At 36.1% G+C, this 27,341-nt stretch overlaps 1 protein-coding gene across 2 annotated transcripts in view; it reads left to right on the forward strand.

Annotated features, from left to right (window-relative positions):
* Positions 1-27,341, forward strand: part of RSRC1 (arginine and serine rich coiled-coil 1) — a 418,914-nt gene that overhangs the window by 162,921 nt on the left and 228,652 nt on the right. The window lies entirely within an intron of this gene.

A 27,341-nucleotide genomic window follows, 5' to 3' on the forward strand; every position in this document is an offset into this window, starting at 1 on the left:
GATCTGCTCCAATGGAATTTAAGTTCCCTGAGGGTAGGGATGATTTCATTTTTGTTTTTTAGTTCACTTTATTTTAATACCAATTTAATAACTGCTTGTCAATTAAGTTAACAGACTAGACTGATAAAGCAAAAAAAAAACCCCTCACTTTTGAAAACCATTTATTTAGAGAAGTGTGGAAAGAAACAACCCTTTAGTGTCTTAACAATCCACTGTAATATTTATGTGGATGAATGTGTGTAAAGCACACTGAGACTTCCAGCCAAAAAAACTGGTTCTGTATATATTGAGTGATTTCTTTACGTAGGAATCAAAGTCAGTGCACTTAAAATGTAGAAGAGAGGAGGTCACCTAGTTCTATAATAATTCTTGTTTTATAAGGTCTGCTTGGAAAAGTGACCAACCCCTCCTCCACATGTGCACCTGACCCCATCTTCTCCAGGATTTTCCAGCAGATTTCATCCCTGATCATTCCCTCATAAATCTTCAGCCTCTTCCTGTCTGCTGCCTTCTCACAGGCCCATGTTTTTCCCACTGGGAAAAAAAAAGAAAACAACATTCAACCCCGCCATCCCCCAACTATCATCCTATATCTCTCATCTCCCTTTCTCAGCCAGATTCCTTGGAAAAACCTGATTACCTCCTTATCTTCACTTCCTCCCTTCTTACCCTTCAGCCCTTTGCATTGTGGCTTCCCACATCATCATTCAGCTGAAATTAACTCTTTCCAAAGTACAAAATATATCTTCATTGCCAAATGTGTTGGTCTTTTCTTAGTTCTTATTTCTTAATCTTCAGTCCTTTTTTGGCTGTCTACTGAATTTGATACTGTTGATTCTGTCGAGGACCCTCTTCCCCTAGAGGGTATAATAAATGCTTTTGGCCTTTGCCGTTGTTACCTGATGCTCTCTTTTCTAAGGAATCTTTGTGACCCTCCTCTCCTGGTTCTTCACCACCTGCCAGAACATACCCCCTTATTTGTGTGTTCTCCAGAGTTCTTTCCTGGTTTGCTTTTTAATAAAAAAATTTTGGAGTAAAACTTTGGTTTGTTGAGTATACTTTGATGATGAGAGCATAAGTATATGTCTTTTTCCCCTAGTGCATTTGATAAATGGCTAGTTCCATAGGAAATAATAAATCCTCTTTCCTATGAGATGGAGAGTAGTATGGGGAATCTCCTGTGCAATTTAAAAACTCAGTCAACAAGAAGGAATTACTTGTTTTTGGAATCAGAATTCTGCTCATTGTCATCTACCACCCTGGTGCTTGGCCCACATTCCTTCAGGGGCAGGATGAGATGTATTATCTTATCATGATCCTTTCAGCTCTCCCATTCTGCGGTGATTACACATTATCTTTATTGCATCCAAGTTCAATAGGTAGATGACAATAATGATGATGCCGGTGCACATTTATAGAGCCTGTTAATGTTTGCAGAACACTTGACATGCAGTGTCTGACCTGATCCTCACAGTAACTCTAAGAGTCTGTTGCTGTGATTATTCCCAGCTTGCTGATAAGGAGACTGTAACTGGAGACATCAGTTGACTTGCTGTGGTTCATATACCTGGTGTCAAATGCAGGATTCCACCCCAGGTGTTCTTGATTCCAAGTCCAGCCTTCTATCCCCTGAAAGGCAGTGTTCTTTTATTATTTGGTTTTTTAAAAATTTTTTGATTGTATCAGTTCTGAAATCTACTTGATAAATTAACTATGAAATGCTGAATATATATGCATATACTCATGTATATTTATGTTTGTATTTATATGTAATGTACTTTTGGGCATCTAGGTGGCACAGTGGCTAGAGCACCAAGCATGAAGTCAGGAGGACCTGAGTTCAAATCTGGCTTCAGATACTTACTAGCTACATGACCCTGGCAAGTCACTTAACCCTGTTTGCCTTAGCTTCCTCATCTGTAAAATTAGCTGGAGAAGGTAATGGCAAACCACCCTAGTATCTTTGCCAAGAAAACCTCAGATAGGGTCACAAAGAGTCAGATGTGACTGAAATGACTGAACAGTAATAGTACTTCTACATGTGTAGATAATGATAAAGGATACAAACAGGATCTGTGATTTCTTTGGTATAGGGAACTCCTGCCTATGCGGATTGACACCATCTCCACAACCTGGAGTCTCTGTGTTCTACGAAAAACAACACAGGGAGGGGCAATAATGTCCCCAGAGCCTTCTATCAGTATGTATCAGTCACAGGACTTGAACCCAGATCTTCCTGGTTTCAAGGGAAGCTCTATATCCACCATGCCATGCTGCCTTTCTTAGGTGTATTTGTGTGTATGTATAGCTTTTAGTGAAAGAATTTCATAGTTCAAGAATAAAAAATGCCTCTGTCAGAAAAATTTCCCCAAAGCACAGGCTTCTACTGGGCAGTAGGCTCTGTCTTCTTGGATGCTAGCTAGCTTCACACAAGTCCTTCTTCACCAACAAGAAGGGTTATTGATGAATGCCAATTTAATAGGCAATAGTAAACTTTTATGATATGATACAAAAATTATGCTAGTTATCACTAAAATAAGAGAGAATAAACTGAAAACCATCAAGTTTGAATTTGGAAGTATTAGGATTAAAGGGAAGGCAGTGACAAGATTAGTGCTGCGACAATATGTTTTCCATAGTAATGATTTGAGAGACTTAGGGGGCATTTTAAATATTTGCTGTTAAAATATTGATCTTGGAAATTCTTTTTTGCATGTGATTCTTAATTTTTTTCCAATTATATGTAAAGGCAATTTTACCATTCATTTTTTAAAATTTTGAAATTTTCTCTCTCTCCTTTTTCTCCCTCCCTCATTGAGAAGGCAGGCAATTTGATATAGGTTACATACATGTGCAGTTATGGAAAACATAACATTTCCATATTAGTTATATTGTGAAAGAAAACACAGACCAAAAAAGAAAACAAGAAAGGTAAATAAAGTTTAAAAAAATGTGCTTTGATCTGGATTCAGACACAATCAGTTCTTTCTCTAGATGTGGATAGCATTTTTCATCATGAGTCCTTTGGAATTGTCTTAGATCAGAGATTCCCAAACTTACTTGGCCTACAGCTCCCTTTTCAAAAAAAAAAAAATTACACAGCACCTCCCCTGAAATCTTTAACCTTTTAATGCTGTATTTTTTTTTTGCATCATTACATGTTAAATTTAATAATATATTGTAAATTTATGAGGTTTTTCCTGCATTGAAATTTTGATGACACAATATCATGCCGTGTAACCTTATAGTATCATATTGTAAATAAGTCATTACATATTCCTGGACTTCCTGACAATGCACAACATGCTCACCTGCCAACACTTGCTTGTTAAGACCTGTCGGCACACTTGACCACTGATCAGTTATAAGTTGCATTTTGTGTGCTTATTTGGAAAATAATGCAATTACTACAACTTTAACTCTGTTACATAACAGATGAAACATGTAGAAATGGTTTTGCAAAATTTTATTATCTTTTCTTCTTTCCTTATGCTTCCACTGCCCCCATATTTTTATTCAGCACTACCACAATTGTATCTGAGGCTAGTACCGCCTCCTTGGATTGCGTTCTAGGTGGTGGTATCACCCACTTTGGGAACCTCTGTTTAGATCATTGTACTGCTGAAAATAGCTAAATCATTCACAGTTGATCATTGTACAGTATTGTGTTACTGGCTACAATGTTCTTCTGGTTATACTCACTTCCCTTTGCATCAGTTCATGTAAACCTTTTCAGGTTTTTCTGAAAGCATCCTGTTCATCATTTCTTATAGCACAATAGTATTCCATCACAATCGTATGACACAACTTGTTCAGCCATTCCCTCATTGATGGGTGTTTCCAGTTCTTTGCCACCACAAAAATAGCTGCTATAAATGTTTTTGTACATAGAGATCCTTTTCCTCTTTTTGTGATGTCTTTGGGATACAGATCTAGTAGTAGTTTTGCTGGGTCAAATGGCATGCAGGGTTTTATCCAAATTGCTCTTCTGAATGGTCGAATCAGTTCACAGATCTACTAACAGTACTTTAATATCCAGATTTTCCCAAATCCTTTTCAACATTTGTCGTTTTCCTTTTGTGTTATATTAGCTGATCTGATGGGTGTGAGGTGGTACCTCAGAGTTTTTTAGGTTTCGTTTCTATAAATAGTGATTTAGAGCATTTTTTTCATATGCCTATCAATAGCTTTCATTACTTTGTCTGAAAACTGCCTGTTCATATCCTTTGACCATTTATCAGATGAGGGATGACTTGTGTTCTTATAAATTTGACTCAGTTCTCTATATATTTGAGAAATGACACCATTGTCAGAGAAACTTACTGAAAAAAATTTTTCCCTAGTTTTCTGCTCTCCTTCTAAACTTAGCTGCATTGATTTTGTTTGTAAAAAAAACAAACAAACTACTTTTTAAATTTAATGTAATCAGAATTTTCCATTTTATATCCTGTAATGCTCTCTGTCCCATTTGGTCATAAATTCTTCCCTTATCTATAGACCCAACAGGTAAACTGTTCCATGTTTCCCTAGTTTACTTTTGGTACCTCCCCGCATGTCTAAACCTTGTAATCCACTCTGCCATCTACCTGCATTTTATGGGTGAGTTCATCCTATTCATATTCACAGTTCCAATTACTGTGTATTTCTCTCTATCCTACTCCCCTTCCCTTTTTATCCTTCTCTTTCTCTTCTTTCACTCTGTCCTTCCTCAAAAGTGTTTTGCTTCTCATACTATTTTCTCTCTTTTTTTTTGTTTCTTCTTTCTCATGGTTTTTACCTTTGGTTCTGCTTCTTTTTATAACATAACTAATGTGGAAATAGGTTTAATATGATTGTACATGTATAGCCTGTATCATATTGCACGCCATTTAGGGGAATGTGGAGTAGAGGGTAGGGGAGAAAATTTAGAACTCAAAATCTTATAGAAGTGAATGTTGAAAACTAAAAGCAAATAAAGAATTAAAAAAAAAAGAAAAAAGAAATAGTAACAAAAGTGTTTTGCTTCTGACTACCACCTCTCACCAATCTGCTCTTCCTTCTTTCAGCCCTTCCTCCCCTCATTTACCCCTTTCCTCAAGTTTGCTATAGGGTAGGGTAGATTCCTATACCCAATTGAGTATATATTCCCCTCTTTGAGCCAATTGTGGCTCAAAGGTAGCATTCCTTGCTACCCCCCCCCCCCCCGTCTCTCTCCTCCCCTCCATTATAAAAGCTATTTCACACCTTTTTTATGTGAGATAGTTTACTCCTTTCTACCTTTCCTTTCCTCCTTTTCTCCATGCATTTCTCTTTCTAACCCCTTAATTTTATTATTTTTGATATCATCTTTTCATAGTCAACTTACACCCTTGCCTTTTATGTGTACTCCTTCTCATTGCCATAATAGTGAGAAAGTTCTTAAGAGTTACAAGTACCATCTTCCCATGTAGGAATGTAAACAGTTTAACCTTAGGGTTTCTCCTTCCTGTTTACCTTTTTTGTGCTTCCCTTGAGTCTTATATTTGAAAGTCAAATTTTCTATTCAACTCTGGTCTTTTCATCAGTACTCAATTTCATTAAATGTTCATTTTTCCTCCTGAAGGATTATACTCAGTTTTGCTTGGTAGTTGATTGTTGATTATAATCTCAGCTCCTTTGTCCTCTAGAATATTGTATTCCAAGCCTTTCAGTCCTTTAATTAGAAGCTGCTAAATCTTATTATCCTGACTGTGTCTCCATGATATTTTACTTAGGAGCTCTGGAATTTGGTTATAATATTCCTGGGAGTTTTCATTTTGGAATTTCTTTTAGTAAGTGACCAGTGGATTCTTTCAGTTTCTGTTTTACTCTCCAGTTCTGGGATATCAGGGAAGTTTTCCTTGGTAATTTCTTAAAAGGTGATATGTCTGGGCTCTTTTTTGATCATGGATTTCAGGTAGTCCAATTCTTTTTTTTTTTAATCTTACAAAATGTTTTATGTAGATAAAATTTAATGTTCAACTGCAGGCAAAGAAAATTATCTTCCAAATTAATAAAAAGGAAATATAGTCAGCATATCTATCAACAAATATTAAGCATCTGACAGGTACTAGGCATTAGATTAAGTACTTAAGATAAAAAGACTAAAATGAAAAATTCCTGACCTAAGACAGCTTATATTCTGTCAGAGTAGGCAGCATGGACATAAATACAAATTAGAAGGGAGAGGTACAAACAGCTGGAGGATCAGAAAAGTCTTCATGAAGGAAGTAATGTTTAAGTACACTTTGAAGGAAAGGAATTATTTGGGTAAAGATGAGGGAGGAAGGTCATTCCAGGCATGGAATGACAGCCTATCGAAAATATATATGATATTGTTTGAAGAATCAAGAATTTGGAAATTCAATTCATTTGCTCTGAATATAATAATAAAAACATTGATAATCAAAAAGCTATATTGATAAATTCTTGATTATTCTGATTTTTATGTGCTTGCAGTTCATATTTCATTCAATTAAAAAGAAAAACAAACTACTTGTTAGTTGCAGAACAGTGTGGTAACCATGAGAATGAAATGCTATAGATAACTGTTGGTTTTCCTTAACTTTTTTTACTCTGAAGAAGAGTTCAACAGTCATAGGACAAATATTGCTATCACTATTTTATATGGTAAAGCTAGGACTAGAATTCAAAACATTTGACTAAGAGTCTGACGCTATAATGCCTCTCCAGTTTTTTCCTGTTGAAATAATTCATCCTAGAGGAGGAGATAATTTGCCTTCTTAGCTGCTACCAACAAAGGTTTAAGAGACTTGAATGTGGCATTTATGTTCCTAGGGTTAAATACACACACACACACACACACACACACACACACACACACACACACACACACACGAGATTGCTGTTTTTCCATAGAGTATATTAAATAAGATATTAATGAACTTGTTTTATCTTGACTTTTTATCTCCACCAGTACCTCCTATTGCTATGTAGGTGGTAGGTACTTATCAACAGTAACATAATAAACATGAATTTAGAGGTTGTCCAATTCTTAAATTATCTCTCCTATTCCTGGAAGAGCTCAAAAGGGATTTTAAAAATGAAATGAGAGAGGTAGTGGAAAAATTGGGAAAAGAAAGAGTAATGCAAGAAAACCATGAAAAAAGGGTCAGTAGTCTCAAAAGGAGACACACAAGAAAATGCTGAAGAAAAGAATACCCCCAACCTACACTTTTGTGGAGGTGGGAGGACCACAGGGACTACCCATTGTACATATTTTTGGACTTTTTCAATGTATTGATCAACTGTGATGACTTTTTTCCTCTAAAACAACAACAAAAAACTCACTTTGTCATATGGAATGACTTCTGGGGAGGGTGTAGAGGAAGAAATATGTTGGAAACCATGGTGATTTGTGAGTCAGAAAACATCTACAAAAATTACTTTAAAAAAAAAAAAGATCCTGCTATGTGCCAGGCACTGTACTAGGCACTTGAATGCAAAAAATATTCAAGTTTCATTGAAAATAATGGATCAACTTTCAGATGGTATGGAAATTGTTGAAACTGCAGTTTTCCTCAAGAGGAATAAGAATATTGCCTTTTCCTTCTTTTTTTCCTTGCAGTGTAATAGACCAAGGATAGTTTGGCTTGCTTTAATAATAACTTCCCACAAATTTTCTCCCTATATATGTATAGTGTAGCCCTATTTAGAAGAACCCCAAATACCCAGAACCCTGTGCAATGAGCCATACTGGAAAGTTTAAGTTTTAGAAATCAGCTACAGTTTCTCCTTTTGAACAACAAATCTTTTTTTTTTAAATAAATTTTAACCATTTTGTGTGGAAAGCAAAATTGCAAATGGATAGAATGCTTCCCTGCCTTTTTTTATTTTTAGGCATTTGGGGTTAAGTGACGTGTGAAGTGTTTGGTCTGAGGCCGGATTTGAACTCAGGTCCTCCTCACTTCAGGGCTGGTGTTCTGTACCACTGTGCCACTTAGCTGCCCCTCTTCCCTGCCTTCTTAAACAGAGTATCTTTATTCACATTGTAATTCCTTGAGATTGGGGGCTATATCATTTCATCATTTTATCTCCAGTGCTTAGCATGGTAGCTTGTCTGTAGTGGATGTTTCGTACATATTTGCTGAATTAAATGAAAGATTATGTTACTGAGCTGTCATACAGTGATTCCCTCAAACACTGTGGAAATGGCTTTTTGACGTTATACTCAACTTTTCCTGACTACTGTGTTTTAAAAACTTGTATCTACTTTTTCAAGATTTTCTGGCACTTCCTTTGCTGGCGGCTGTGTTTTTTCCATGCTGTCATTGTATTTCCTTGTAGCATTTTTTTTCCTTTTGATTTTTATTTTCCTCAGGTGTGTGACAGACCCAGTATATAGATTATCAAGCTTGTTTAAAATTGTGGATAAATTAAGAATAACTAGACTCAAAGTGAGGGCCTGACCAGTTCTCTGAATACTAAAGTCCATTAGTTTTTAATGCATCACCTTTTGTAATATCTACTTTGGCTTCTCGGGTGGCCTTATTTTTAAACTTCCTCTCAAGTCATTATTTTTCAGATATTTATGAATGCTAGGTATCTGAATTCTGGATAGGAAGCAGTTATTGTCTCTGTCTCCATTTTTCTCTCCATGTATACATATACATACATATATACATACATATATACACACTCACACACACATGCATACATACATACACACATATATATACATATATAAATGCATTTAATGTAACCCATGCGTCAGTTTATATTATAGACTAGATTCATAGAATTTTCAACCTGAAAAGATTCTTAGAGATCATTGAATTCATCTCTAACTCTGACCATTCCTTTTCCTCCCTCACTGTTATTTCCATTATGCTACACTGTGTCTAATATATGTGTTAGTATATTCACATGCAAATGCATGTTTATCTATAGATATGTCTATTTGCATATACAGAAAAGATGTGTTTGCAAACATTTTCATCCTATATGGACAGGATAATTTTAGTTTTAAGGATATTTAAATTTCTTGTTAATGAATTGTTCTTAATTAGCAAATGGTTTCTATTTTGAATAATTTTCTGATTTTAGGAAATGAGCATCTATTATATTAGCTTGAAAGTTGTGGAGGGAGTATTTATATTAATATTATTAGGTTCATGTTGAATGAAATGTTGTCACTTTGCCAGGATACTGCAGAGGACCAAAGACCTGTAGCTGCCATAATTCCTCTCAAGTTTCATTGCCCTTACTCGTGTGAATGATGGCAGTTTTCTCTATCACTATTGTTATTAAGCATTTTCAGAAAAAATCTCTTATTTTGTACACTCATCCTGTGATCAGGTGTTTGAAAAAAAGCTGGGATTTTCTAAAGCACATCAGATACTTTTTTTTTACTCTTTTAGGAGACTATAAAGAAACAGTTTTTGAAATCTCTCTCTCTCTCACACACACACACACACACACACACACACACATTGCTTGAATAACTTCAGAAGCTCTTTACTGAAGAAATGGAAAGAAATTATTTTGCCTCCCAAATACCTGGTTTTGACAAGATAAAAATATCTCTATCTTAACACAGATGAAGAATTGGGTGGATCATCCCATGCAAAGCCATTTGGGATGTATTCAGTCAGATGTATTCTATGTGCAGAATTGATGGTCATGTATTCTGCTTCAGGATCACAGAAGAATCCTACCAGAGAACGTCAGAAGCCAGAGCTGACTTTACCAGTTGGGCCTCCTATCATTTAAAATGATTTCCCTAAACAAAGAGCTTGGGCTGCCTGGTCTCAGTGGATTGATTTGGAGGAGTTCCCTCCGTGCATAAGAGCGGGCTGCCTGTTGGGCACCGGTTTGGATTGGAGGCTCCAAGGAAGCCTTTGTGCTGGACTTGTGCCTCCCCTCCAACACCCTGCCTGCTGCCCAGCACCAGGGCCCATCCACCAGAAAGGTCTCACATTGCACTCTGGCTTGGAGTGACTTCAGGGATCTGAAAGGAAATACCCACAGCAGGGTTTCTCAAAGACTAAAGAACAAGAGGCTGCACCTCTTGAATTTAACGCTGGTCCTGGGAGACCAGCAGCAAGTGTTCCTGAGAGTGATCCAGATGGGCTGAAATTTTTAGACAGACACTGAGTCTCAAGGTGTACTGCACAGGGCTCCTTTAGAATGCCACTTATGAAACTGTCAGGTGTATTTTGTTCTTAATCATTGAGCAACAAAAACTCAGAAATATTACTCCCTGGGGAAGTAGTCACATTTGAAATCGCAATGATCAAAATGTTTACATCTTCTAAGACATAGAATAATGAAAATTTCCTAATGCAATATCATCCATTAATCCTGAGTAAGTATCATTGTACCACATGATCTTTTTGATCATGGGATTTAGAGCTGAAGGAGATCATAGGATTATGCAGTATTAGAAAAGCAAAGAAAATGCTGTTTCAGGTTCAGAACTTAGAGAGTTTAAAATTTATAGAACTTTTTCGGTGTTGCCCAGATTTTATAGTACTTTCAAAAATATGCAAATTCATTTCCTGTGTACAAATAAAAATGTCTTTTAAATTTTTCATAATAAAAATTAACATTATCTGTAATTGCTAAGATTATCCGGCAATTGTAATTGCAGAATTGTCTGAAATTATTTCCTGTGAAACTTCATATCTATGTCTGCTCAGAAATCTCAGGAAAAAGAAATATTCTTAAGCTTTTAAGATAAATGACAAAACATATATACATAATGTCATTGGTACATAGTCATCTTCATTGTTTTATTTAATTTTCATCCTGTAATTATGACACAGACTTTCTTACAACTTTTTTGATCCATGATCTTATGAATTAACTGGCTAATTTAAGAAAATTAAACTTGTTTTGTTTCTTCACTGTGATATTTGAATTGTCTTGAAAAATCCAAATTTAAGCCTAGGGGTTTGGGTGTCATAAAGAGGATCAAAGTCTTAGACAGAGAATATAATTTACATGGGAAATACATAGCAATATGGTTCTCTGGATGGAAAGAGATTAATTATGGCTATTGCTAGAGCTATCAGAATAATGCAATAAATATCCATAAATAGATAGTTATTACAAACATATTCCTTTGCTTTGAAAATAAGATAATAGATTTTAGGATGGATAGTTCAGTATAGGGGTAAGACAAAGATTGTTTCTTCTTGGAACTGTATTTTGTAAGGGCAAAATGTAGAGCTTAATTGTGCCTAATAATTTTATGCGTAGATGGAAACTTCTTATTACTTTAAACTTAAATGTTTTGCATTTTTTTGTACATGTTTCTTTGATGTTAAATGTGTCTCTTAGTGAAAGTTGCAAAGATTTTTTTTTTAGCAGAATGGGAATACTTTTTGCAAAAATAACAGCACAAATACATTAATTACTGTTGGCCTCTTTATGAAATAATGCAAAGTAAAAAAAAACTTTAATAACAAAATTTGGCAACCAGATTACACACTCATTTTTAATAATATATAATTTCTTCAACGCAAGAATTGTCCTAAAATTTCATTCAAAGGATATCATTTTTTAAAGCATTTCCACTTCATCCAAAATATTGGTGATGATCTGAGAAAGTCACATGATTTACCATGAAGCAAGAAGATTGATTATTTTTCTTCCCTTAGCCTATGATGCCATGGTGTTATTTTCATCTCGCTGTTTTAGTAGAGAATTTTTCTTTTCTCTGTATTGATACTTTAAAAACAGAAAGAAAGCTGCTTTTTAGCTTCTCTTATATGCCAGGTTTTTTTTTTTTTTTAAGCAGACCAAGGGCCTGAAGGAATAGAGGAAGTGAATGGACACTGATGTATCCAAATATCTCATTTTGCCTAAAAGCAAGTACCGGCAGATAATGCCCATAAAGGGATTTTTTTCTTAAGCCCCGTGGATTTTTCCCCCGTAACTTTTTGTGTGAGTTAGAAATGAAAACCATTCATCTAGTGCCCCAAAGAACGGCCCTATTGAATGGAATAACAGGGCCATGTACCATTGAAGGCAGGATTGCAAGTGATTATCTTGTTAACTCTTGACAGTTACGCCAGCTCGATTTGCAAATGAATCAGAGCTTTTCATTTTGTGCCAGGATCATCTTTTTATATTCTGATATGACAGATGCCGTGTTCCAGGCTTTTGTTTCTCTTCAGTTTTATACTTGCAAATAAAAAACAAAGGATTAGGAGAGTCATTTTATTTGCATCTTTTCTCTTGGAGTTTATTCTTTGTATACAAGTTTTTAATCTTATATTTTTCAAAAAATTCATTTCAAAGTAGTATTGTTCCTGTAAGAATGAAATTTCATTAGTTTAAGTACAGTAGTAATTGGGTGAAAGAGGAGGATTTAGAGGCTTTCATAGAATGGAAAATTGATTGCACCCAAAACATTGTAGTCTTTAAAATCCAAACTTTTAGGTTAATTCAAGGCTAAATTAAATAGTACTTGCTTTTGAAAACTCATAGTATTTGTGGAAATATTAACAGACTTTTGGGTGACCTTAAACTTATGTTAATAGCAAAATGATATGCACTTTTCTCAATGCTTTAATGCTCCTTTTTATATTCTGTAGTCATCTAAATACAGATGGTAAGTTATAGTTATAATGATTTCAGTGCAGCTTTTTTGTTTCTCATTAACCTGTAACACTTTACTAGTGCAGAGAGTTTTTACTATTCAACTGTTAATATTGTTAAAACATGATATGCTTTGTTTATTATTCTTCTTAGAAGTAGTATTGTGTGCATTTTGTTGGTTTTATTTTCTTAATCTATTTAGTGCCTTAGAACCATTTAGGAGCACTCATTTCCATCTCAGAATATTTTGAAAATATGAGGCCATAGATTTAAAGGTGGTTGTACTTTTGGGATCGTATATTTTTGTTTTTAAGATCTTTCAATATTTCTTTCAGATTTATAGGTTGAGGTTCTATGTACCTAAAAGTTGCTAATTAAACTACAAACTCTGCAGAGATAGGCACTGTGTCATATTTTTCTTTGGATCCCCCTGGGTTCCAATAGATAAATAAGTATTTAATAAATGAATGAATGAATGGATAATTGAATGAATAGAAATTATAGTATATATTTCTCACTAAAATATATTAAATGATACAGTTTTCCCCAATTTTTACCATTCTAATATAAACAGACAGCCCAGAGGCCTAGTTCATAATATTGGAAATACTCCCAAGTGTTAATAATATGCTTACTTGTTATCCTGGTCTTGAAGAGGTCCCTAATGAATCTTCTTTATTATGACTGGCAGGCACAGTGACATTTAATAGGCTTCAGGGGCATTTCATTGGCCTGCTGATCACTAAAGTGAATGCTACCTGACTTCACTATTCTTTGGGGGGGGGGAGAATAAGAGGTACTTAGGATAGGGTTTGTGGGATAAGTGGAGAAAAGAACAGAGAATTCTTCATACACCTCTCCTCCTCTTAACCTATCCTTTTCCTTCCAATTAGAGAAGGATAGGTCAGGAGAATCACAGTTCCATCATGTTTACCTCCATAACTTATGCAGTTTGATTGAGGCAGCCAAGTCGAAGTTGTCATTCATCTGAAGAAGTTAAACTGGCTGATACCAATGGAAAGGATCCTGTTGCTTTAAAGTCTATCAGTTGGCGTTATATACAAATAATCTAAGAAGAATGAGATAATAGCCCTTCTGGAAAATAACGCATTATTTAAAACATTAGTTCTTTTTGTTATTAACTGGTGAAACCATTTTGATTTGATCTAAATCTTTTATAAACATTATTTATTTCCTCTACATCGGAAAAATAAGATAGCTTTTATGCCTGAGATTCAAACGTAGATGCTTCCTGTTCATACTGTTGAATCTCGTTAGTTATATTCTGGCTGTGCTGGACTGCTCAGGAAGTTTTAGTATTTCAGTCAGTAGTTGTTAGTGTCAAAAGATTCAGAGCCTATATAACATGATTATGTACCATTATTCTAAATTGTCTTTAATTAAATTAAGAAAAAGGGCATTGGCTCTCAAGAGTTTTAAATATTGTTCTCTGATTATGCCACAGTTGGTCTTCAGATGGAACAATTAAATTTATTTATCTTTTCTCATGATAACTCTCTCTCAAATCACCCCTTACCCCACTCCATTTTTCTTAGAGTTTAATTGAGAACAGTGTGAGATAAAGCCTTTTGAGTGCTTTAAGGCTAGGTTTTGTTCTAATATTGCAAATAATGGATTAGGTCTAAATTACACCTACCTATATTTTCCTCCTGTACTAAATAATGAGTTAAAGAGAAAATGCCTATTTTAACTATTCTCAGTTTTGAAAACCAAATTTTATTTTTGATTTTGTGGTAAGGCAAAATTCTCAATTGTATTTATGTGTATTAAATGTCGATCTATACATTTCTACGAAGTGCATCTAGCTAGCATTACTTAAGCCAGGTAATAATGTACCTGAAAAGAGTTCTGCAGATTAAGAAATGAAGTCATTCCTGTAATTACATAATTTACTAGAAGTCATCTGACTTTCTGATTGAAAGTCACCAGAATGGTGACAAAAGGGGCTATAAAACCTTGGGCACCTTCTTTAGCAAGTCCTCATTTCAACAAGCAGCGGTAATGTGATACCTTTAAAGATCCTAGAATCATAAAATCATAAAGAGCTTAAAGGCTCCTAAGGTAAACTCTGATTGTTATTATTATTAATAATACATCTGATACATCCAGTAATACTTCCCATACATAATAATAATCCACTAAGGTTCTAATTCACTGCTTCATTGTGGTTGGACTTTGTTTGTTTTAATTTGCATTTTAGTTGTTGAGTCATTTTTCAGTCATGTGTGATGCTTTGTGACCCCATTTGAGATTTTCTTGGCAAAGATACTGGAGAGGTTTCCATTTCCTCCTTACATTTCCATTTTACAGTTGAGGACACTGAGGCAAACAGGATTAAGTGACTTGTCCAGGGTCACTAACTAATAAGGGTCTGTGGCCAGATTGGAACTCATGAAGATGAGCCTTCCTGACTCCATGCCCAGCACTCTGTCCACTGAAGACTGTGCTAACAGAACATCAAATCTTGGAGGTTCTCCCAAGCTGGAAAGATTCTTTTCTTCCATTGTTCACCTTCATTCCCAAATTAGTTGCAGATAAATGTATTTTTCTTTGACCATTTCAACTGTCAAGACATTTCTTAAGTTGTAGGAGGTTAGTGCCCTCATGTTGAGATTGGTCTTAATGGGATACCTATACCATTGAAATCATGGGTCTTTGTTGTACTTAAAGGAATAAACAAAATATTATTAGCTGAATGCAAGAAACTAATATGAGATGCTTCTTTTTCTCGACCAGTTGCTTTACTGGAACAAGACCCTTCTTCATGAAGTCATGGAGAGAATTATTTCATTGACTCCAACTGTCCACTTGGAGCTGAACTTCTATGCTAATTTTTCTATTGTAGCTGCTGGTTAAGTTGTTGAAAGAGTGGAACAGAACTCCTGTAGACATACACACACTTGGATGAATAGAAGTACTTTAAGTGTGATCTCAATGATTCTGCAGTTCTTTCCAGTAATATTGCTCACAGTCCATCCGTGCCCTCTTGTCCTGTGCGTCTCTAGTCTACGTCCTCCCAAAAGTTTACCATGGTAGGCCCACCTGACATGCTCAGAGTTCGTAATCTGGCAACAGTGGAGCACTCTAGCCATGCTCTCATTATCACTCTTACCACATAACCAGCTGATCTCTTTCTATCAAGCAATTCTTTGATGGCATCCTTTACTCTTGTTCTTCAGAGTTCCTTGTTGGTTATGTGCTACAGCCTGTTTACATTCACCATGTCCCTTTCTAATTCCCTCAGTGTGATGCCCTTCTTTAGTTCTTTGGAAGTGGTGGTGTTCCAGGTCATACTGCCATAGTATAACACTAGTAAAATGTTTGAATTCAAAAGATTGATTCCTTTACTATTATAGAAAGCTTAGGTTCAATAAAAATGCTTTTCATTTTCTCAAAGGCAATACAGCCCCCTTCTGTCCTTTTCAACTCTGAACGCGACTCATCGACCATCTGTATTGTTTGTCCCAGATCAGTACACTACTGGACAAACTCTATAGGATATCCATTTTAGATGCATGCTGAAATCTTGGCAATAGGCAGACTTCATCCATATCGTCTTTTATTTGTGGTTGGACAGGCCAGACTCCTTTGAATGATTATAAATTTCTTCTAAGAGGCTCCACAATGTCTTGAGACTCAAGTCAGTGTCATCTGCAAACAGGAACATCTGGAGAACCTCAGCATCAGCAGGGAATTCCTCCTCATCCTGGATTCTGTGTTAGATCTTGTCTGTCACAGTTACAAATACTGTGACAGCATATGTCTCCTTGTTTTCTGCCTTGTGTCATGTTTGTAATCTGTGAGCCATTGAATGGAGTTATTTCTGTTGTGACACCAGCGAATCATGAATGATCTTGATATATGAATGGGAGTAAAATTTATTTTGCTCATTTTATCTGTGTTTCCTCAAGGGCAGAACAGTTTCATTTTATCTTTGTTTTCCCAGTACCTAGCAGAGTTTGTAAGATTGCGGGTGCTTTGTTTTTATCTAGCTAAATGTTTTTTCATTAGCAGCAAACAATAAGTGCAGTAGGATCCTGTCTTCTCTGTATATTCCAGTGTTGTTGAATATCACTGAATGTCATTTGTGAAAGCCTGCTTATCCACTAATATGCCCTCAAAGACACCCTCGATTTATGTAGAGATGATAAAATATTTTGTATAGATGGGAAAGTCGGTCTATATAGTTTGGTAGTTGTTCATGTTTTCTTTTTTTCCCCCATGTCTTTGGTATCATTCCCACCTTCAGATATTGTGTAATTTGGGCTCTCACTGCCCTCACAGTTATCTAATGTTTCTTCTTCTCTATTTGATCCAAGTAGACACTTACTGACTTTCCAGTCAACAACTAAGTTATGAAGCATTTCTAAAACACTTACTAAATGCCAGGCACTGTGCTAAGTTCTGGAAAGGCAAAAATGCTGTCCCAGCCCTAAAGGAAGTCATACTGTAATGTAGAGATAACATGTAAGTAGCTCTATATACAAGAGGTACACAGAGCAGATGGAAAAGAACGTCAGAAGGAAGCCACTAGAGGGCATGGTGGAGGGAGAGATGGAGATAAGGGGAGGAAGGTGAAGAGCCGGGAAAGCTTTCTGCAGAAGTTGGGATTTCAGTTGAGTCTTTGTTCTCTTTTTGTAAACACTTTCAGGACTGTGATGTTAGGGGCCATGTGCAATCATTCTGCTATCTTTGACAGAAAAAAGGTTTTTGTATTAATTTTTTGCAAATCTTTTCTCTTTATATTCTTGTGTTTTTATGTGAATGACCTATGAAACAGGAACATTCATCTGGCTGGCTTTTTATTTTTCAACTGGTGGATAGCACATAGTCTATTTCTACTTAAATTACTTTATTTCATTTTGTGTGGCACCATAGGAAACTATAGCCTGTTTCCACATTCCTGGCAGAGAAACACTTGAGTTAGGAAGAATGGAACGTATGTTCCTTTTAAATTCTAGTTCCCCGATTTTGGGCCCTAATCCAAAAGGCCTACATACTGTGGGTCATGACCCACCGTTTAAGAAGCATGGAAGAGATCACGAGTGGAAAAAGTTAAGAAGCCCTTGTCTAGGATGTCTAAAGACTACCAAAAGCTTATGTAATTTTGTAGTTTGGGGAAGAGTATTCTGCATTAAGATTTCCTATTAATTTGTAATCTGTGGCATTATCACTTTTTTGGAAATTTTTATTTGGAATTTTAACAGTGTCTTTTAGTGTTGGGTTTGTGGGTGCTAACATCTCAGTCTGATGTCACCTTGTAAAACTTAAGAGCCAACCTGAAAACTGCTTCTGGAATCAGACACATTGAGAATCTGTAGCTAAAATAGTCTTTTAGATTCTTTCTTTCCAACTTCAACCCCATAGTAAAGCATTTCAGTTCTTTTTTCTATCTTTAAATCCCTTTCTCCCTTCTCATACCTCAACAAACTCCAACCTTTCATTACTCTTACTACCATCATCTTCTCCCACACCTCCCTACTTATGTATTAATGAACAGCTGGAGGAAGTCTCCCATTCTTGCTAGCAAGATTCACTACACATTAATGTTATCTAATCTCACCTGGGCCCTCAATGCAGTGGCAGTCCTTTTATTCCTCTCCTAATTTATCTTTATACCCCACTCTCAATGATGGAAGATTACAGTCCTCTTCTTTACACAAGCCTATACCATTTTCCCCTCCTACCTTCTCAGTTACCTTTTACTCTACAAGATGAAAAAAAAAAAAGGCTGTCTGGTGACAATTCCCTTTTCTCCCCTACTACTTACTTGACAACCGCTCCTTCTGTTCTCATAGCTTTGTGACATGATCCTATGATTTCCTCATTTATTACAATTTCTGAAAGAGTTAGCTCTTCTCATCACTACAGTCAACTTCACTGCATGTGTCTTTGATCCTATCCACTCCCATCTTTTCCAGCAGACTACTCATACTATATCACTTCTTCTCAAATCTTTTTTGTTTTATGTTTGTATCTGCCTGTTCGTCATTTCTTATTGCACAAAAGTATTCCATTATATTTAGCTTGTTCAGCCATTCCCCAGTTTATGGGCATCCCCTCAATTTCCAATATTTTTCCACCATGAAAAGGGCTGCTATAAATAGGATCCTTTAACCTTTTTTATGATCTCTTTAGGATACAGACCTGATAGTTGTATTACTAGATCAAAGGGCAGGCACAGTTTAGTTGCCCTTTAGGCATAGTTCCAAATTCCTCTCCAGAATGGTTGGATCAGTTCACAACTCCACCAACATTAGTGTCCCAGTTTTCCCATATCCTCTCCAACATTTGTCATTTTCCTTTTCTGGAATATTAGCTAATTTGTTAGGTGTGAGGTGGTATTTCAGAGTTGTTTTAATTTGCATTTCTCTAATCAAAAGTGATCTAGAGCAGTTCTTCATATGCCTATAGATAGCGTTGATTTCTTCATCTGAAAACTGCCTTTGATCATTTATCAACTAGAGAATGGCTTATATTCTTATAAATTTCACTCAATTATCTATGTATTTGAGAAATGAGGCCTTTATCATAGATACTTGCTATAAAGATTGTTTCCAAGCTTTCTGCTTTACTTCTGATCTTGGTTGCATTGGTTTTGTTTGTACAAAAGCTTTTTATTTTAATATAATCAAAATTATCTGTTTTACATTTTGTAATGCTCTCTATCTCTTGTCTAGTCATGAATTTTTCCCCTACCTATAGATCTGACAGGTAGATTATTCCTTGCTCTTCTAATTTGCTTATGGTGTCACCCTTTATGTCTAAACCGTGCACCCATTTTGACCTTATCTTGGTACATGGTGGGAGATGTTGGTCTATGCATTATTGTTTTCCAGTTTTCCTAGCAGTGTTTGTCAGATAGTGAGTTCCTAACACAAAGGCTGGGTTCTTTGGGTTTATCAAACACTAGATTACTGTGATCATTGACTCTACTATGTCTTGTGTCCCTAGTCTATTCCACTGATCCACCACTCTATTTTTAGATGGTACTTTATAATATAATTTTAGATGGTGCTTTATAATATAATGTAATTTGAGATCTGGTATTGCTAGGCCACCTTCCTTCTTATTTTTTTTTATTGATTCCCTTGATATTCTTGACCTTTTGTTCTTCCAGATGAATCTTCTTGTTGTTTTTTCTAGCTCTGTCAGATAACTTTTCGGTATTTTTATTGGTATGGCACTGAATAAGTAAATTATTTTAGGCAGAATTGTCATTTTTATTATATTGGCTCGGCCTATCCATGAGTAACTAATATTTTTCAAATTGTTTAGATCTGACTTTGTTTGTGTGAAAAATGTTTTGTAATTGTGTTCATATCATTCTTGGATTTGCCTTGGCAGGTAGACTCCCAAGTATTTTGTATTGTTTATAGTTATTTTAAATGGAATTTCTCTTTCTATCTCTTGCTGTTGGGCTTTGTTGGTCATATAAAGAAATGCTGATGATATATGCAAGTATCTTATATCCTGCAACTTTGCCAAAGTTGTTAATTATTTCAAGTAGTTTTTTTAGCTGATTCACTAGGGTTCTCTAAATCATCTGCAAAGAGTGGTACTTTTGTTTCCACATTGCCTATTCTAATTCCTTCAATTTCTTTTTCTTCTCTTATTGCTATACCTAACATTTCTAATACTATATTGAATAATAGTAGTAATAGTGGGCATCCTTGCTTCACCTCAGATCTTATTGGAAAGCTTCTAGCTTATCCCCATTGCAAATAATGCTTTCTGATGATTTTTAGATAGATACTGCTTATCATTTTAAGGAATGCTCCCGTTATTCCTATGTTCTGTATTGGTTTTAGTAGGAATGGGTGCTGTATTTTATCAAAAGCTTTTTGAGCATCTATTGAGAGAAATATATGATTTCTGTTGGTTTTCTTATTGATGTGGTTAATTATGTTAATAATTTTCCTAATATTGAACGAACCTTGCATTCCTGGTATAAATCCCACCTGGTCATAGTGTGTAATCCTTGTGATATATTGCTGTAATCACCTTGTTAGTATTTTGTTCAAAATTTTTGCATCGATATTCATTAGGGAAGTTGGTCTATACTTTTCTTTCTCTGTTTGAGCTCTTCCTGGTTTAAGTATCAGCACCATATTTGTGTCATAAAAGGAATTTAGTAGGACTCCTTCACCTGTTTTTCTAAATAGTTTATATGGTATTAGAACTAATTGTTCTTTAAATGTTTGATAGAATTCACTTTTGAACCCATCTGGCCCCGGGGGTTTTCTTAGGGGGTTCATTAATGGCTTGTTCAATTTCTTTTTCTAAGATGGGGTTATTTAAGCATTCTATTTCCTGATCCATAAATCTGGATAATTTATATTTTTGTAAATGTTTATCAATTTCACTCAGATTGTCAGATTTATTTAGCATATAATTGGGCAAAATATTTCCTAATGATTGCTTTAATTTCTTCTTAATTGGTGGTTTTATTTCACTTTTCATTTTGGATACTGGATGTTTGGTTTTCTTCTTTTTTTTTTTTAAATCAGATTAACCAGTGGCTTATTTATCATTGGTTTTTTCATAAAACCAGCTCCTAGCTTTATTTATAGCTTAATTGTTTTGTTTTGTTTTGTTTTTAACTTTCAGTCTTATTAATCTTACCTTTGCTTTTCAGGATTTTTAATTTGGTATGCAGTTGGGGATTTTTAATTTGGTCTTTTTTCAGGTTTTTTTAAAGTTGTCTGCCCAATTCATTGATCTGTTCATTTTCTGTTCTGTTGATTAAGAATTTAGAGAAATAAATTTTCTCCTAACTACTGCTTTGGCTACATCCCATAAACATTAGTATATTGTCTTGTTGTCATTTTCTTTAATAAAATTATTGGTTGTTTCTATTATTTGTTCTTTGACCCACTTATTCTTTAGGATTAGATTGTTTAGTTTCCAATTAATTTTTAATCTATCTTTCCACTGCCCTTTGTTGAATGTAATTTTTATTGCATCGTAATCTGAAAAGAATGCATTTAATATTTATGCCTTTCTACATTTGTTTACCTCCTTAGTTCCTTTCTTGTTTATTTTTGTTTGGATTTATCAGGTTTTGAGAGGGGAAAATTGAGGTCCCCCACTGGTTATAGTTTTACTCTCTGTTTCTTGTAACTCACTTAACTTCTCCTTTAAGAATTTGAATGCAATACCATTTGGTGCATATATGTTTAGTATTGATATTGCTTCATTGTCTGTGGTGCCTTTTAGCAAGATGTAGTTTCCTTCCTTATCCCTTTTAATTAGGAATTAGGTCTATTTTTGCTTTTACTTTGTTTGAGATCAGGATTTCTACCTCTGGTTGTTTTTTTTTTTAACCTCAGCTGAAGCATAATAGATTCTGCTCCAACCCCTCAAGTGTGTTTCTTGTAAACAACAGATTTAGGATTATGTTTTTTGATCCACCCTACTATCCACTTCTGTTTTATGAGAGAGTTCATCACGTTCATATTCCTAATTATGATTACTTACTGTGTATTTCCCTCCATCCTATTTCTTTGCCTGTTTGCCCTCTCTCTCCTTTCACCCTTTCTCTCCTCACCAGTATTTTGCTTCTGTCTGCCACCTTCTTCTGATTTGTTCTCCTTTCTGTCAATCTTCCCCCACCCTACCCTTTACTTAATCTTCTCCCCTCATACTTCCCTGTCAGGTAAGATAGATTTCTATATTTAACTGATTGTGTATACTATTCACTCTCTGAGGCAGTACTGATTAGATTTAGATTCAAGTGATAGCCATTGCCCACCCTCTCATCTTCCCCTTCACTATAATAGGTCTTCCACGCCTCTTCATGTGAAATAATTTACCCTATTCTACCTGTCCCTTTCTTCTGCACCCAGTGTACTTCTCTTTTTTATTTGTTAATTAATTTTTTATGTCATTCCTTTAAATTCACCTTATACCCACGCCCTCTGTCTGTATATGTTCCTTCTAGCTGTACTATCAGCGATACAGTTTTTTTTAGAATTATAAGTATCATCTTCCCATGTAGAGATATAAGCTGTTAGCTCTACTGAGTCTCTCATGTTTTCTTTTGTTTATGCTTCTCTTGGATCTTGGTATTGAAGATCCAAATTGTTGGTTTAATTCTGGTCTTCTCCTTATGAAAGCTTGAAATCCTTCTGTTTCATTGAATGACCATTTTCTCCCTTGGTGTATTGTGCTTAATTTTGCCTGGTAAGTGATCCTAACTCCTTTGCTTTCTGAAATATCATGTTCCATAACTTGTCATCTTTTCATGTTGCAGCTTCTAAGTCCTGTGTAATCCTGTTGTGGCTCCCTGATATTTGAATTGTTTCTTTCTGGCCATTTGCAGTACTTTTTCCTTGACTTGGTAATTTGAAATCTGGCTGTCATGTTCCTTGGATCTCTTTCCTGAGGTGATCGGTGGATTCTTTCAGTGCCTCTTTTGCCCTTTGGTTCTAGTATATAGGGCAGTTTCTTTGTTAATTTCTTGAAAGGTGGTGCCCAGGTCCTTCTTTTGATTGTGGCTTTCAGGTAGTCCAGTGACTCTGACGTTGTCTCTTCTGGAATGTATTTTCTAGGTCAATTGTTCTTCGCATGAAGTATTTTATATTTTCTTCTATTTTTTCATTCTTTTGAATTTATTTGATTGATTCTTGATGTCTCATGGAGTCATTAGCTTCCACTTGCCCAATCCTGATTTTTAAGGGGTTGTTTTTTTAGTTTTTGTACTTTCTTTTCTATTTGGCCAATTATATTATTTAAGGAATTGTTTTCTTCAGTGTATCGATTTTCAGTATTCTATTTTTTAAGCAGTTGTTTTCTTTTTCCAAGCTGTTGATTGTTCATAATTCTCGTGCATCACTCATTTCTTTTCCCAATTTTTCTTCTACATCTCTTACATAATTTTAAGCTTCTTTTTGAGCCCTTACATGAGTTCCTTCTAGGGTTGAGACCACTTCCTGTTTTTCTTTGGGGTTTTGCCTGTAGGTGTTTTGACATTGTTGTCCTTTTCTAGGTTTGTATCTTGATCTTCCCTGTCACCATAATAACTTTCCATGGTCAGATTCTTCTGTTGTTTTTTGTTCATCTTTGTTTGGCCATTTCCCTTGTTTTTAAGTTTGAGGTCTGCTCCTGGGGTGGAAGGGGCACTGTCTCAGGCTTCTGTGTGCCTGGTGCTGCACTGATGTTGCACTGAGGTTTATGGAGGACCTTTGCATTTAGTGCCACGCCAGAGGGGTGGGGTGGGGGGTGGCTTGTGCTGCTGGAGGCCATATGAGTATAATAGCTTACCTGGTGCCACGCCAGGGTCCTAGTGCTGGTGTGTGCCCTGTGCTGATGCCAGTGTGGTGTTTCTGCATTTCCCTGGGGATACACTGAAGTACGTGAAGGTCTGACCACTGGAGGCTGCTTGTTTGCCCAGGGCTATACTAAAGCATGCAGTTCTCAGAGCTGGAGTCTGCCCATCCCCTGGCTATGCTGAGGCGCATGGGGAGTCCTCGTGTTGGTGTTTGCCTGCTCCACTACACTGGGGCTCAGGATCTACCAGTGGGTGGCTGGGGCAGGGCTTTTTGCTGGCTTGCTGGAATGCTTCCTGTCCTGGACTGCACCCTCATTTTACCCAAGTGAGACAGACCTTTCCTGCCAATCTTCCAAGATTCTTGTGCTCAAAGATAGTTTCACCCCATCTTTTTGCTGGTTCTACTATTGCAGGATTTTTTAGCGTTCTACTTTATGGCTATTTGGAGGTGAATATGGGAGAGTTATGGTGATTTACTGCTTACTCCACCATCTTGTCTCCCAGAAATCCCTCTAATTCTTTTTTTTAAAAATTTTGTTCTTAATTTAACAAACACCAAAAAATAAAGACTATTTAAATATACTGAATAGTATATGAAACCAGAAATCTCTCTTATGTAGAGCTTTATTTTTTAAAATTGTATAAGAAATTCGACATGATTAGCTGGTAGTGCATCTCCTTCCCCAGAATGCTTTATACTCATTTTGTTTACATAGGATATCCCAAAAGTCTTAAGCTATTTAAAGCCAGAAACTACATGTAGACTTTTGGGACACCTTATATTTCATATATATATTTACAAGTGTGCATGTTCTCTCCACGTTTAAAATGTAACCTCCTTGAGGGCAGAGACTTTCACTTTTTGCCTTTGTCTCCCCAGTAAATAATAATTGCTTGAGAAAAGTTCTCTGACTGATTGTTCAAAATAGCAGCATTTCACAATACCTTTGGCCTAGCATGTTGGGGAAGTGTGTGAATAGCTAGAGATAATTTTGAAATAAGGCCTTAGCTCCCAGAATGAGAAGGAAAATATGTCCTCAAAAAAATTGTTAGTATCATAGATTCTGAAGAAACATGAGTCCATCCAGTCTAACCCATACTTGGAAAAAAATTTTCCCCACAGTATACTCAGCAAATGGTCTTTGCATGAAGATCTCCACTGAGAGGGAACTACTTCTCAGGGCAACCCATTCTGTTTTTCATAGTCACTGGATCACAGAATTAGAGAATTTAACTCACAGCAGCAGATTTCTTGTGCATCCTGTGCACAGAAGTATTCCCCACTATAACCTTGTCACCTCATGGTCCTCAAGCCTTTCCTTGAAGAATTCCAATGAAAGGGCACCTACCTCCCACTGCCTGAGGCCTATTATTCTGTCTTTGGTCAGCTCCGGTTGTTAGGAAGTGTTTCCTAACTTCAAGCTTAAATGTGGGCTGCAAGGTGACACCATAGTGTGCCTGGAGTGCTGGGCCTGGAGTCAAGAAGACTTATCTCATGAATTCAAATCAAGCCTCAGACACTTACTAGCTATATGACCCTGGGCAAGTCACTTAACCCTGTTGACCTCAGTTTGCTCAGCTGTAAAATGAGCTAGAGAAGGAAGTGGTAAACCACTGCAGTGTCTTTGCCAAGAAAACCACCAGTGGGGTCATGAAGAGTTGGATATGACTGAAAGGACTAAATAACAACAGCAGGAACAACTTTCCCTCCAACAGCACAGGTCTAATCCCTGCTCCACATGGCACTTCTTCAAGTACTTGAAGATAGTTGCCGGGTCCCTAGAAGCCTTCTTTTAAATCTCATACTTAAGACGTTCTTATTTTACTCAGTTTCACATTTAAATTTGCTTCCCTGTAGCTTCTCCCCTTGTTCTTGCTTTTTGTCTTCTGCTGTGAAGCTGAACAAGTCTGATTCTTCTTTCATGTGATAATTCTTCATGTACTTGAAGGTAGCTCACAGTTCCCTCTGAAGTCTTCTCTTCTACAGCTTAAACATTCCCAGTTATTTGTATGGCATGATTTCAAGACTCTTTACCATCCTGTGTATTCCCCTGGATTCTCTTCCATCTCATGATGTCCTTCCTAAAGTGTGGCTTTTTGTTGTTCGGTCTTTTTTGAGTTGTGTCTTAACTCTTTGTGACCTTATTTGGGGTTTTCTTGGCAAGGTTACTGGAGTGGTTCGCCATTTCCTTCTCCAACTCATTTTACAGTTGAGAAAACAGAGGCCAACAGGGTTAAGAGACTTGCCCAGAATCACACAGCTAGTAAGTGTCTGTGGCCAGATTTGAATCCAAGAATATGTCTTCCTGATTCCAGGCTCATCAGTCTATCCATCATGTTACTTAACTGTCCAAGATGTCAGAGTCACAGCTGCTGTTGTTCAGTTGACTCTTCATGAGCCTGTGAACCATAGCACAGTAGTGCTGTCCATGCAGTTTTCTTGGCAGAGATACTGGAGTGGTTTACCATTTCCTTTTTCAGGAGATTAAGGAAAACAGAGGTGAAGTGGTGTGCCAGGAATCACCCAGCTAGCGAATGTCTGAGGCTGACTTGAACTTAGTTCTTCCGGACTCCAGGCCCTATGCTTTATCCGCTGAGTCACCTGCCTGCTAAAATGTGTTAAATATAGTTAAACCTTTACTACAGACAAGAAGTCACCTCCTTATTCCTTTTGGCACTCTCAGTGAGCTTTTGTCATCACTGTAACACTTGTCCTGACCGTAGTGATCTTTTGTCTGCGTACATCTTTTATCAGATGAACCGCTATTTCTTTATGTTCTCTCATCTTGTATTTCTGAAGTTATTTTTTTTAATTTAAGTATGAGGTTTTAAATTTATACCTTTTATGTTTCCTAATAAAGAACTGGTTCCAGCCTTTTTATTGCATTCTGACTCTATTATCCAGTGCATTTCCTGTGTCTCAGCTTTGTTTTATTTGTAAATTTGGTAAGTATCCTATTTCATGCCTTTTTGCAAGTTATTGCTATAGAAGGTTAAACATCATAGGACCAAGCACATGTTGCTAAAACACATTGGAAAATATTCTAAGTTTACCCTAAATGACTTCTCTTTGAATCCAACCATTTAACCAGTTGTGCATCAACCTGATCTTACTATCATTTAGTAAATATCTCTGCATCTGGTCCACAAACAGTATAGCTTGAGTGTCTTTGTCAATACTTTGCTAAAATCTAGGTAAACTGTATCTCAGCATTTGCCTCATCTTCTTGTCTAATAATTGTCAGAAAAGAAAGGATGGTCTCATATTCTGTTATTCATAAAGCTATGTTGTTTCTTTGTCATCATTGTTTTCTCTTCTTTGATATTTACTAATATTCCCTTCATATTATGTTTTAGAATTCTGCTGTGAATCAGCATTTGTTGTTGTTCAGTCATTTCCCATTTAGGATTTTCTTGGCAAAGATACTGCAGTGGTTGGCCATTTCCTTCTCCAGCTCATTTTACAGATGAGGAAGTGAGGCAA

Source organism: Phascolarctos cinereus, unplaced genomic scaffold, assembly GCF_003287225.1.
Source record: "Phascolarctos cinereus isolate Bilbo 61053 unplaced genomic scaffold, phaCin_HiC Scaffold_7;HRSCAF=346, whole genome shotgun sequence".
NCBI lineage: Eukaryota > Metazoa > Chordata > Mammalia > Diprotodontia > Phascolarctidae > Phascolarctos > Phascolarctos cinereus.